Source organism: Canis lupus, chromosome 3, assembly GCF_003254725.2.
Source record: "Canis lupus dingo isolate Sandy chromosome 3, ASM325472v2, whole genome shotgun sequence".
NCBI lineage: Eukaryota > Metazoa > Chordata > Mammalia > Carnivora > Canidae > Canis > Canis lupus.
The window spans coordinates 5,128,629-5,142,976 of NC_064245.1; the positions used below are offsets into that span (position 1 = coordinate 5,128,629).

General features: G+C 33.2%; 1 long non-coding RNA gene across 5 annotated transcripts in view; it reads left to right on the top strand.

Annotated features, from left to right (window-relative positions):
* Positions 1–14,348, top strand: part of LOC112653344 (uncharacterized) — an 87,888-nt gene that overhangs the window by 11,239 nt on the left and 62,301 nt on the right. For all 5 annotated transcript variants that reach the window (XR_003132085.2, XR_003132083.2, XR_003132084.2 and 2 more), the window contains 2 exons: positions 5,079–5,143; positions 6,125–6,177. This is a non-coding gene — a long non-coding RNA (uncharacterized LOC112653344). The remainder of the gene's footprint in view (positions 1–5,078; positions 5,144–6,124; positions 6,178–14,348) is intronic.

Genomic DNA, 14,348 nt, shown 5'->3' on the forward strand with positions numbered 1-14,348 from the left:
TGTCAATAGGATATTCAAGAGAAGAATTTAATGTTTTGCATGTCAAACAGAGATGTTCCTCTCATAGTGCATTGCCATTAAATACTGGCATCAATCAGAGATTCAGTAAAGAGTTTAACATTTGGAATATTTTTAAAGTTAAAAAACTCACAGTGACTGGTAGAGGCAAGTCAAAGATGAGGCATGGGGCAGTCCATCTGTGGTGCAGGCAATCCATGAGGTACACTGTCTGTAGAGAATTTAAACACAATAATAAAGTTTGACTTGTTTAGTTTGACAACTAAAGTTGTCTGCTTTTTATTAACACCATGCCTTAAGTCAATGATAAAATTTTCCTTCCAGAAAAAATTCTGTGTTGTTCTAAGTTCAAACAATCGCTACAATTACTACTGAGTTTTAATAGTATATATGTAAGATTCAAATTAGCACATTTGTGTTACTTATCCTCTAGTAAACACTGTATTCTACATGGAATTTAATTCTCAGTTTTATAGCTGGACTTAATACATGCATTTGTTTCCAGATGAGTTCATAAAGATTCGGAATCATTTGAGATCTCTCACAGTTCATGTCTCACTTTAAACAACAGAGTAGAAATAAATAATGATAGTCTAGTGATATAAATATAAATATAAATATAAATAAATATAAAATGATAGAACAAAACTTTAGTTGGTCATCTGGGTTTTTATCTGAGTTTAAAATATCCGTTCTTAAGAATTGATCCTGGGACACTTGGGTGGTTAAGCGACAGAATCTTGATTTCAGTGCAGGTCATGATCTCAGGGTCATGGAATCAAGCCTTGTGGGCTCCCCTGAGATTCTGATTAAGGTTTCTTATTCTCTCTCATGTAAATAAAATAATATTTTTTAAAAGAATTGATCCTAAAGAAACAACAATGTACAGTAATATTGCACTTTCTGGAATTTATTGTAAAACAGGATTTTTATCTGTGTATGCCAAATTTTCCTTATATTTTTGATATTTTAAAAATGATATATATCCATTATGTGAAAAAAACATTTTTTGGAATTAAAATTAATGAAAAGTGTTTGTCAATTAACTATGAGCAGAATTAGAATTACAAATCTGGTTATGTTGCCAATTGACCACAAATATTTTAAGATAATCCTGATAAAGGCACTGGAAAATCTGCAGATTAAGACTTGCAAACCGAAAATTTAAAGTGATTACAATTTATTACAGCTGTAGACCAACATATGTGTAAGATACATTCCCATTCTTTAAAAGATACAGTAATAACTAAAAAAAAATACTAACCTACTACATTATTCTCTATTTTGACTATAATATTTCCATATTTGTATTCTTTAATTTTTTTTACAACATCATACACACACACACACAACATTTAGTAAAATAAAACCCTTACTGTCTGTGTTCTCTTTTTTGGCCTTTATTTTTATATATTTCATTTCATGATTATTGTTTGATAATAATCTATTCAGGGTGTCACCTATGCTAGGTATGACACTGGTGATGACTCCTGTCCCACAGATTGTCAGATGAAGAAAAGAATGTTGAAGTTGAGTGTCACTTTACATGGAAGCAATGAGATGTTTTTTAGTGGATATATTCAGTTCTCAATTGAGCTTGATATAGTAGAAAGGGAAAATTTTAAAGTTTTCTCCTGTGTTTGTACATACAAGTGTGTGGAGTAGGGATGACAATGAGATAACTAGAGAGGGGAATGTTCCCCAGATCTTGGTTTGGAATTTCTGCTCATTGAAAGATGTTATTGAGAGCATAAAAAATATAAGCCAGAGTGGAGAAGCGTATTTGTAATACATGTAAACCACAAAGGACTCACATCTAGTATGTATAAGGTATCCTCATAAACCAACAGAAAATAAGAAAACACAAATGAGAAAACATTTGATCAGGATATCCAAATGGCTAACATACACATAAACAAAAGTCCAATGCCATTGATATAAAGGGAATATAAATTAAAACCACAATATGATATCATTACAAGTTCATTACCTTAAATTAAAGGAAAATACAACATATTGACAATATCATTGTTGGCAAAAATGCTGAATAGCTAGAATTAATATAGACATAGTAAGTATATACGAGCATAACTCTTTGGAAAATAATTTGCTGTTATCTATGGAAGTTGATCATATGATCCCTGTGACTCAGCAATTCCCTGTAAGAATGACCTCACTGTTCCATTCATAATAACTGAAAACTATATATAAAGAATGCAGTTATTCATCAACACTAGAATAAATGAATTATCTGTGGTGTATTAATAGAACTGTGTATCATATAGCAAAATTTACATTAAGTTCAAAACTGGGCAAAACTAATATAAAGAATTAGAAATCAGGGATCCCTGGGTGGCGCAGCGGTTTGGCGCCTGCCTTTGGCCCAGGGCGCGATCCTGGAGATCCGGGATCGAATCCCACGTCGGGCTCCCGGTGCATGGAGCCTGCTTCTCTCTCTGCCTCTCTCTCTCGCTCTCTCTCTGTGACTATCATAAATGAATAAAAAATTAAAAAAAAAAAAAGAATTAGAAATCATCACAGTATTTAATTTCGGGTGAAATACTGGTGTCTGGGAGGGATGTCAGGGAGAAATTTTGGTGTGCTAGTAATCGAACTGTTATAGCCATATTATACTTCAAAAAAGTATTTAATTAAGTTATAATATATTGCATTTACTTTAATTTTAATAACATAGCAAATCTAAACAAGAATTCCCCTTGCATAGCAGAGCCACATAGATCATAACTCTAATCTCTAATCACACTAAATATAAATTGACCTTGTAGCAAGCCTTGTTGTAATGCACTGGTATAGACTTTTATATTTTATCAAAAATCTTTTGAATATAAAGGTCATTAATAAGCCATTTAGATAAAATTGGATTTTCAAATTGTTAGTGGAAAAAATCTATTACATTTGTTTCTTATATGGTGATTTAGTATCTCATTCACAACTTAATCATTATCTCACATAGAATTACTAGATTGCCTAGTGGAATTACCAGTTAAAGAGATGTAAAGAATACATGTGCTACATTATTCTTCACATTTCCTTTATGAGTTTTCACAGATGTCTTGAAATATACATTAGGGACAATTGCTTTGCCAGGCACATGATTAATGCTTTTAAATCAAGAGCCTATTGAGGTTATATCATACCTATACTATGTGGATGTTTTCTAATTAGATATACACTATTATTTGTTATAAACCAATTTTGTGGATGTTTTCTAATTAGATATACACTATTATTTGTTATAAATCAATTTTATTTCCTTTAAAGAAAACACAAACAGGCAAATTCTCTAAGTAAAAAAATCCCTAAATTTTCTTCAAGGGCAGAGAATAAGGAAATGGTATTAATGTAGTATAATGGCAAAAAAATATAAATTTCTGCCTTTTTTTTTGATTTACTAGAGTTTTGTAGTGTTTAATATCCATAGAAGTCAATGTTATCATGACTACAAATCTTATGTGAAATTTAATCAAATATGAAATTACTATAAGCTACTGGTGACTTAAGTCATAATCTCCCACATCTATATTGTTTGAATAAACATACTTACAAATTTATCTACATTAAAAAAAATTTTTTTTTTATTTTATTTTTTTTATTGGTGTTCAATTTACTAACATACAGAATAACACCCAGTGCCCGTCACCCATTCACTCCCACCCCCCGCCCTCCTCCCCTTCTACCACCCCTAGTTCGTTTCCCAGAGTTAGCAGTCTTTACGTTCTGTCTCCCTTTCTGATATTTCCCACACATTTCTTCTCCCTTCCCTTATTTTCCCTTTCACTATTATTTATATTCCCCAAATGAATGAGAACATATAATGTTTGTCCTTCTCCGACTGACTTACTTCACTCAGCATAATACCCTCCAGTTCCATCCACGTTGAAGCAAATGGTGGGTATTTGTCATTTCTAATAGCTGAGTAATATTCCATTGTATACATAAACCACATCTTCTTTATCCATTCATCTTTCGTTGGACACCGAGGCTCCAAAAAAATTTTTAAACAGAAAAAAAGTTTACTAACCAAAACAGTGAAATTCTCAAAGTCTTGACAGACAATTTAAGGTTAATAAATTGTACCTTTTGATCAAACGAGATTTTCAAGACAATGTCTATAAAGATACTGTTAGTTCTCACATCATTTAACTAAAAATAATAGAAATAACCATCAAGAAAAATAACTCTCTAAACATGTAGTGTTGACTGCTAGTATCTCTTTCAGGGTAACATTTAGAGTTTTTGTTCCTATGTTCTTTTCTCTGTGCCTTCTTTCTCTTCTTGAATGTAGTTAAGCTAATTTTCTATTGTTACCTTAGAGCCTAATATTAAATTGTATTACTAACTCCAGAAAGAGTCTATAAAGTTGAAAATCCACAGGGATTTCATTTTTTGCTCCGTTATTATCTATATGACTTTTGGTTGTATCATATGAGAGTTGATAGGGTTTTAGGGACTCTGTTATGTCCAATGTTGCTTCTGAGGTAAGGTGTATGTTTCTCAAGTTATAAGGTTCAGAAAGTCTCTTTATTCAACAGCTCTGCAATTCTGTTGCTAGTTGGTACCACCACTCTTCACTGAACACTGGCTAACTATGAAGCCAGCAACCTGGGTTTCTGACTTAATGGACTTGTAAGTTATTTAGTATAAGGAACATGTTCCTTTTGACTTGCTTTCCATGATGTTTTTATCTTTGTAACAAAATGACCTGTAAGGCTTTGATTATTAATATTTCTTTTGGAACTGGAAAAACGTGATATAAAAGTCATCAACTCGCCTTAGGAACACACTTTGAAGCATCATCACTACAATCATTGTGATTTAAAAATGTAATAAGAAAAGGCTTGAGTTTAGTTGTAAGTTTTATTTTAACACTTTTAATATCAATATATAAAAGCCAAGTGAAATTATTGATTTTAGAAAAAGATGAATTTCCATGGAAAAAAATTGTCAAAAGAAGACAGAAAAGATAATAGTTTAAAATGTTTGCTTTGATACAAATCAAAGGATCACAATGCTTGCTCTTCTCATTCTGTTACACCTAGGCTCATGGAAAGACAACATTTAAAAAAAAATTATCTACCAGCTACTACTAGAGAAGTATGATTGGGTAAGAAGTTCATTTTCTTCCACAGTATGTAATATTGTTACTAATGATAATTTACTTCAATTTCCATCAACTATGCCCTTACAAAGAAACATTTATATATACCACTGGATAGGTTGCAGGTTTCTATTAACAAAGAACATTCTGCAATACAAAAAGCAATTTTAAAAAGTCTTGAATCTGTTATAACTTTCAATATTGTTATTTTCACTAATTAGATTTCCATCTCTTGAAAAAGAATAATATATATCTCAATCTTATTTTTAGATTTAATTATTCATTTGAGAGAGAGAGAGCCATGCATGCATGCTAGGAGAGGGGCAGAGGAAGAGGGAGAGGAGAGAAGCAGACTTCCCACTGAGCACAGAGCCTGATGCAGGGCTTCATCTTATGACCCTGAGATCATGACCTGAGCTGAAATAGAGTCAGATGCTCAACTGACTGAACCACCCAGGCACCTCTGTAATTGTTATTTTTATAGATCATGTTTCTTAATGCCAGTATAAAAAAGTTAATATATTTTAAAAAATTACTTTTAAATATTTAAAATTTAAATTTTAAAAATTAAAAAATTTTTAGAAATCTAACCAAATTTGCCTCATAAAATTCTAAAATTTCAAAATATGTTTAGGACACAAAAAATATGGCTTTGGGATGTCTAAATGGTTCAGCGGTGAGCGTCAGCCTTCAGCTCAGGGCCTGATCCTGTGCTCTAGGATCAAGTCCCACATCAGGCTCTTTGTGGGGAGCCTGCCTCTCCCTCTGCCTAAGTCTGTGCCTCTCTGTGTTCCTCATGAATAAATACATTAAAAATATTTTTTAAATGTGGTTTTAAATAAATTATCCCAAATAATAAACTATTAACTTATTATTCCTGGTGAAAATTGGGGTACTATTAGCAAAAGATTCCCATTAAAAAGTTAGTAAATTCTTTGTTTCTTTTTTTATTCTTCTTCTTTTTCTTTTTTCCTTCCTAACTACAAGCTCACAATCAGTTACATCTTGTCTGGAAATCATTTGCAATTGGGAAATGAAAGGTATGTCTTTTTATCCTGAAATGTACTGGCAGGAAAGTAAAACACCATAGTGTTGCAGGTAAAATGAGTAAATCTGATACTCTGATATACTTTAAGAAAAAGTATTGAAAACTGACTTTGCTTGGTATGGTATTAAATAGAGTGGACATGTTGATTTTGTATGTTTATTTATGTATTTTTTGATATATTTAATTTTTAGGTTTAAGTCAATGAACTTAATGAATCGGATTTTTTAAAAATTTCAACTGAATAGATAAAAAGAAAGAAGGAAAGATAGAAAGGAAGAAAGAGGAAGAGGAAAGAGAAAGAAAGAAAGAAAGAAAGAAAGAAAGAAAGAAAGAAAGAAAGAAAGAAAGAAAGAAAGAAAGAAAGAGAGGGACTTTTAAAAACACAACCACAGAGGCACCTAGGTGGCTCAGTTGGCTGAGTGTCAACCTCTTGATTTCAGCTCAGGTCATGATCTCAGGTAGGTTCGTGAAGGAGCTTCTCCCACTCTCAGGCTCTGTGTTCAGTGGGCAGAGTCTAAGATTCTCTCCCTCTACTCCTTACCTCTTTAACATGTGTGGGTGTGCTCTCTCTCTCTCTGTCTCTCAAAAAAATAAAAATAAAAAATAAAATACATAAAAACAATCACAATATATTATCAAATATGAAAATTAATATTTTCTTAATATCATCAAACACCCAGATTAAACAAAATAATTTAACTTGGATCCAAGTGAGATCAATATGTTCCTTAGGTCTCTTTTAATACTTATTTCAAATAATTAATATTTAATTATATATTTCCATACTATTTCTTTTTCTCTTGTAATTTATTGGTTGAAAAAAACTGAGTCACTTGATTCAAAGAATTTCCCAAAGCCTGGATTTTTCTGATACCAGCCTAACATTTTACATATTTCTTCACATTTTATAATTTCTGAAAATTGATAGGTAAATCTTGAAGCTTGATCTGATTTGTGGTAAGAGATTTCGTACATAGTAAGGTTTAATTTTGTTTTTAATACAACCTAAGCTAGACTTTGGATTTGCTGTTGACCATTATGATTACATACATTCTTATTCCTGAGTGCTAATGAAGTTCCTTCCTGATGAGAATAACTAAAATATCCTGTGGCAGAAAATTTAGGGAAGACACAAGTCCTCCTCATTCCAAGACTTATGTTTGTCTTAGGTGTGTAAGGTGATGAGATACCTGACGTTTCACTGGGATTGAGCATTGTTTTCATCAATGAGACCTGTTGAGCACTGGATCCTAATTAGCAGTGCTAAGGTGCTCTTTATATTTTCTATTTTCCTTAGTCCTAAAGTTTGGTTTATCTTGCCCTGTAATAAGCTTTTAGGAATTAAGGACGAAAAAAAAGAAAAAAGGAATTAAGGACGAACCTATGTCAACTTCATGCAAAGTAGTATTCAGGCAAAGTATAAATGTTCTTTTGCTCCTCAAATAATAGTTACTTTTACATAATGAACTAGGCACTGTGTTAGGAACTAAAGGTATAAACAACTGTGAAAACAGACATGATTCCTGTTTTTATGATATTACGGTCAAAAGAGGAAGAGACATAATAATCAAACAATTCTCCTAATTAATACACAACTACAAACTGAGAGAGCACTTTGAGGAGAAAGAACACTATTTAATAATATCATAAAGTGCAGGAACCAAATCCCAAGATAATGAAGACAGTACAGAGCCAGGCATATTTTGGAGGTGATAAATAGCCATTGGGATTTGTTTATGAAACATGCAAATATTTCTCATCCTTTTATTTTTTTTAAGACTGACTTTATTTATTTATTTATTTATTCATTCATTCATTCATTCATTCATTCATTCATGAGAGACACAGAGAGAGAGGCAGACACAGGCAGAAGCAGAGGGAGAAGCAGGACCCATGCAGGGAGCCTGACGTGGAACTCGATCCCGGGTCCCCAGGATCACATCCTGGGCTGAAGGCAGACGCTTAACTGGTGAGCCACCCAGGTGTCCCATTTCTCATCCTTTTAGGGAGGATATTAGTTGAGGGAGGAAATCCTATTAGTTGAGGGAGGATATCCTATTCCTGAAAAGAATTTGAGGGTCTCTGAGATGTAGTCCTCACACTTTTTTATTAGACATTGAATAAAATTATCTCTGCAAGTAAGAAAAGTATGGACTATTTGGCTTCTGTCTCAAAACTGATTATAGAAAAACATGCCTCTCATCCTCATTGTTTGTCCTGATGGTCCATATTGGAAATACTGGGTAAGCAGAGAACTATATCTATTTACAAAAGGCTTTGACTTCTGGCTAGGTCTAAACATGACTTTAACTGCTGTTTGCAATACAAACTAAATGGTTTGGTGATTATATTAACCATACCAGTATCAAGCTTACTAACTTGCTTTGTCTAGAAATACAGAGAAATTTCTTATAAACCACATGTAAAGGAACCATGAATAACCATGTGCAAGACTATGAACACAAGCTGAACAGATTTAAAAATACAATTTTCCCTACACCATGAAGTGTTTCTCTACTTCAGCAATTCTTCATGTGAGAGAAAGAGCCACCAAAGATACTTCAACATAAAAGAACCACAATATTTTTTTTTTTGGTTATAAATGGGAAACAGAGGAAATAAGAAGACAGTATAGGAAATAATTTATGGAGAAAAAGAAAGCAAAGGAAAAATTTTTTACTCGGAAAATTTTGCAGCCTGATACCTGCCTTGCTCATGGAGAAGATAAGTAGTGACAGATGTGGCTTTGTTATAGAAAGAACTTAATGTCAAGCAGCTGAGCAACTATACTTCTTAAAGAAAATTAATCCTGAGCTGTCTTAATTGGACTCCTCTCCTCTCCTCTTTCCTCCTTAAATTTCCATCTGGAGTTTTCAGTAAATGATAGCAGTCTTGATGGGATCTAGTGGTCTCAGTGATTTTACAATCCCAGTTTTCCTGCTGGTAGTGTTCACAAACACTTTTTGTAAGTACCAGTGTCTGGGGTGGGGTGATTTATCTCAAAATATGGCCATTTATTTCATTAAAAGCTGACTAGGAATGATATATTATCATTTACATATGCATTCTCCTTTTGTCACTATATCTTTTCTGTCATACTTTTCTCAGGGAGTAATGAGTTATATAATAATATTAGTAGGGATAATTTATAAAAAGTAAAAATACCATTTTTATGTATTATATATTTACCTATGAAATTTTGAAATTCCTATATTATGAAAGCACTGTTATTTCAGGGGCCACTCCAGGCTAGTGAGTTACCACAGGAAAAATTGTGTTCCCATTGATGCCTCCTGGTTCTGGAAGGACCCATCTTCCACATTTTAGTGAAATGGTTCCTCATCTCTATGTGGTGTTGTCTGGTTCTCCATGTTTAATACTTTACTAGTGTGGCTTCCCATTTTCCTACCTATTAACTCTTTACAAGATGGTAAAAACTCCTCTTGGCATTCTAGATCAGTGTGTCCAAGAGAAGTATTATTGATGCCACATTCGTAATTCTAAACTTTCTAGTAACCACATTAACAAAAGTTAAAACAGTGAAATAAATTTTAATATTGTATTTTATTTAACCTAATGTATAAATATTATTTCAACTCATAATCAATGTAGAGATCATTCTTTTCATCATACAAAAGCTCCCAAATCTGTTTATATTTAACAGTTATAGCCCATCCTAATTTGAACTAGCCACCACATTTCAAGTGTACAATTGCCACATGTGCCCAATGGCTATCATATTTGAGAACATAGTTTTAGATTCTAGCAGCAGATTTGATTATTTCTCTCCTTTATATGGCCATGGGCCTAGATCAAGCAATTGAGTAATCAAGAATGCACAGAGAGACTTAGAAATGAGATGACCAGACCATGTCCTCACTTTAAAAAAAATCAAATAATGACCCTTTATTTTAAAGTTCATTCTGTCTTGGATCGAATTTACATCAGTCTCTAGGACTCAGTTCATAAACAGAGTATATGAAACTTCATTCTCAGTCTTGTTTCATTCCACATCTAGGTATGTGCTTTCCTTCTTCTTAGAACTCTTAAATGAAAAAAAAAAAAAAAAAGAACTCTTAAATGTCTAAATGTTGACAAAGCCCTTAAGATGTCCTCACTATGTTACTAGACAGAAATAAGAAAATCAGTAGGAAACAGAAGAGAATTCCAAACTCCATTGAGGCTGTGAATCATATAATCCATACACCGTGTCCACAGGTAATTAGTATGCTCACCATAAAAGCCAACACATGATCATTTTTATTCAGATAGACACAGATTTGAATCCTGCCTCTATCATCTGCTTGTTTCCAACATCTTCATCATAGAAACTCCCTCTGCTCTCAAATAGGAACAATAATAATGGTACTTGATATTAAGAATTGTAATTATAACCATACATTGAATATTTGCTTTGGGTCAGATTCTTTGCTACAGACTTCACATCAGTTATTTATTAAATGGATAAATACATCTCATTAAATGAAGTAAAATATGTAATGCTGCTAAGTTATATTGTCTTATCAACGTAATCACTACAATAAAAATATTAATAATCATTTCTTTATTATTTTTGGTCTGTCTTTAATATTTTAAACCAATGATAAAATATCAATTTTTGTCATAGAAAAGGAACCTCTAGTGACAAAAAATGTATATTATTGATTACATGAACCCCCAGGGCATAGCTTGTTAATTGCTTATGAACTTTGAGGGTTCAAATGTTCAATAGAGAATGAATAATGAATGAATAAGCCAAAAAGAAAGCATTTCTAAATTCAACAGTCAGGGTGTAAAATAGCAAGTGTATATAAATCATGCCATTTGGAGAGCTGAATTTACAAGACAGCCTCTAAAATTTGTTAAATCATACCAAAGCAGTACACACTGGATAGTCACTCAAAGAACCCAAAATTTTATTTAAATGGAGAGATTAGATTCATTGACAATGGGACCAATTTGACTCCTCATATTCCTCTTCTGCCCTCCCACTAAAACTAGGTCATGAGTGTCCCATCTGATTAATGACTGGAATAGCTTGACATACATAGTAGCAAATCCTGTAGGTCCAGAGAGATCTATATAAAAGGGGCTCTGCTATTTGCCAGCTTTTCGACTTGAAGATTCATGGAGTCTGCTTCCTTTTTTCCCCCAATCATACAAAAAATTAGTTTTCGCATGTGCCATATACATGTAAGTTAAATATAAAATACACCAAACAATTTCTGAGCAAATGTGGAATTAATGCTCTTTTGTATACACATTTCTAATTTAAATAATAATTCAAAACTATTCATTTTATTAGATACATCAAAATGTATTGACAGATATCAGCATTTCTGGGAAAAGTGGACACTCGTGTTAAAGAATGAAACTAGACTCCTATCTTACATCATTCACAAAAATTAACTTGAAATAAAGTTGAAATAATGCATATGAAATCTAAATAAAGTTGAATAATGCATATAAGACTTAGAGCACAAGCAACAAGAGTAAAAATAAACAAGTGGGACTATATCAAACTAAAAAGCTTTTGCACAGCAAAAGAAATGATCAACAAAATGAAAGACAACATACAGAATTGGAAAAATATTTGCAAATCATACATCTGATAAGGGGTTAATATCTCAAACATATAAAGAACTCCTATAATTCAACTGCAAAAAACCAAATAATCCAATTAAAAATGAGCAAGGGCGCAGCCTGAGTGGCTCAGTGGCTCAGTGCCGCCTTCAGCCCAGGGTGTGATCCTGGAAACCTGGGATCAGAGTCCCACATCAGGCTCCCTGCATGGAGCCTCTTCTCCCTCTGCCTGTGTCTCTGTCTCTCTCTGTGTCTGTCATGAATAAATAAATAAAACCTTTAAAATAAAATAAAATAAAAAAAGTGAGCAAGGGACTTAATAGACATTTCTCCAAGAAAGATACAAATGGCCAAGAGATACATGGAAAGATGCTCAGTATCATTAATCATTAGGAAAATACAAATCAAACTCAAAACAAGATATTACCTGAGGCCTGTTAGCATAGCCATTATCAAAAAGACAAATGCTGGTAAGGACGTAGAGAAAAGGGAAACTTTGGGGATGCCTGGGTGGTTCAGTCAGTTAAGTGTCTGCCTTAGGCTCAGGTCCTGATCTCAGGGTCCTAGAATGGAGCCCCACCTCATCTCAGGAATCCACCCTCAGGAGGAAGTCTGACTTGTCCCTCTGCCCATCCTCCTCCTCAAGCTCTCTTTCTCTCTCCCTCTCAAATACATAAATAAAATCTTTAAAAAAAAAAAAAAAGAAAAGGGAAATTTTGTGTGCTGTTGGTGAGACAGTAAACTGCTGCAGCCACTATAAAAACAGAATGGAGTTTCATTAAAAAATTAAAAATGGAATTACCATATAATCCAGCAATTTCACTTCTGAAAATATGTCCAAAGGAAACAAAAACACTATGTTGAAGAGATATCCACAACCTCTATGTTGACAGCAGCATTATTTACAATAGCCAGGCATGAAAACAAGTTAAGTGTCCATCCATGCATAATGGGTAAAGAGATTGTGAGATATACATGGATATACAATGGACATTATACCGCCATAAAAAAAAAATAGAAATCTGAAATCTGTGGCAGGAATGGGCCTTAAGCACATTAGACTAAGTGGAGTAGAACACACAAAGAGAGATACCTACTTTATAATCTCACTTATACGTGGGATCTAAAAGCAAAAAACAAAACAAAACAAAACAACTAAAAAGGAATGAAATGAAACAAAACACCAAACTCAGAAAAAGAGATCAAAGAGGCACCTGGGTGGCTCAGTCAGTTAAACGTCTACCTTCGGCTCAGATACTGATCCCAAGGTCCTGGGATTGAGCTCAGCATCTGGCTCCCTCTTCCTCTGCCTGCCACTTCCCCCTGCTTGTGCTCTCTCTCCCTCTCTTTTTCTGTCAAATAAACAAATTCTTTAAAACAAAAGAAAAAGAACAGATTTGTGGTTACCAGATGCAGTAGGTGGCGGTAGGTAGAATTGGAGGAAGGTGGTCAAAAGGTACAAACTTCCAGCTGAAAGATAAATAAATGCTAAAGATGTAATGTACAACATGATGGTAACAATTAACACTGCTCTACGGTATCTTTGAAAGTTGTTAAGAGAGTAAATCCTAAGGGTTCTTTTCAAAAGGAAAAAAAATTATTTTTTTATATCTATAAGATGATGGTTGTTAACTAAACTTCTTGTGGTATCCACTTCACAATATATTTAAATCAAATCATCGTACAGTACTCTTTAAAATTATACAATTGTTTGTGCCAATTATATCTCAATAAACCTTGGGAAAAATAAAAAAAAAAGATAATCATTTTTGTATTACTGGCTATTTTGAGTCACAATCATTGCCTTAACCTTCACCTGTTCTTTTAAACTTTCTTTCAATGGAAATGTTTTTATATAGCTACATTCACTTTTAATATGAATAGCAAAATTATTGCTAATTTGGAAGCAAACTTATTTCAGAGTTGCACATCACTGTTGTATATCTGGGCTGTTCATTTAAATAACTTCCATCTTAAAAGAACAAAAATCACTACAGGGTTTTTATTATAATGGCTCAAGAACTTGTGGTCTAAAAATTCTCAGGATATTTCCAAAGCTAGAAATTAGACCTTTTGATGACAGGTTTATACCAAATAAGAGATTATAATTCATTTACATAAGATCATCTGGGAGAGATTTTAGATGAAGTTTTTTCTTAAATAAATAAACTTCAAGTTTTTCCCCCCACAAAGGGAGATGGATGTAAATGTGACCTCTCCCTAATTTTCCCTCTTTCTCTTTTCTTCCCCTCTTCCTATTTTTCTTTCCTCCCTTCTTTTTTAGTAGGGAAATAAAGCTTCAAAGATTGATGTCATGTGAGTACAAGAAATGAGATCTCAACTTCCAGAGCCCTAAAGGATGAAAGGTTATTGCCTGAGGGGAAAATGAACTTGTCTCAGAAGGTCTTATGACCACTTAAAGGAAAAGGATATGCATAGTCTTGCTAAAGAGGTCCAGGGAAGCCTGTGTGTCTGATCATCACGATGTTGGCAAGATATCCCATATGTAGGGATGGAGGCACATGATTTACAGACATACTGCTCTGCCCTTTGCTGCGCGAAGATTTAGCAAACATGATT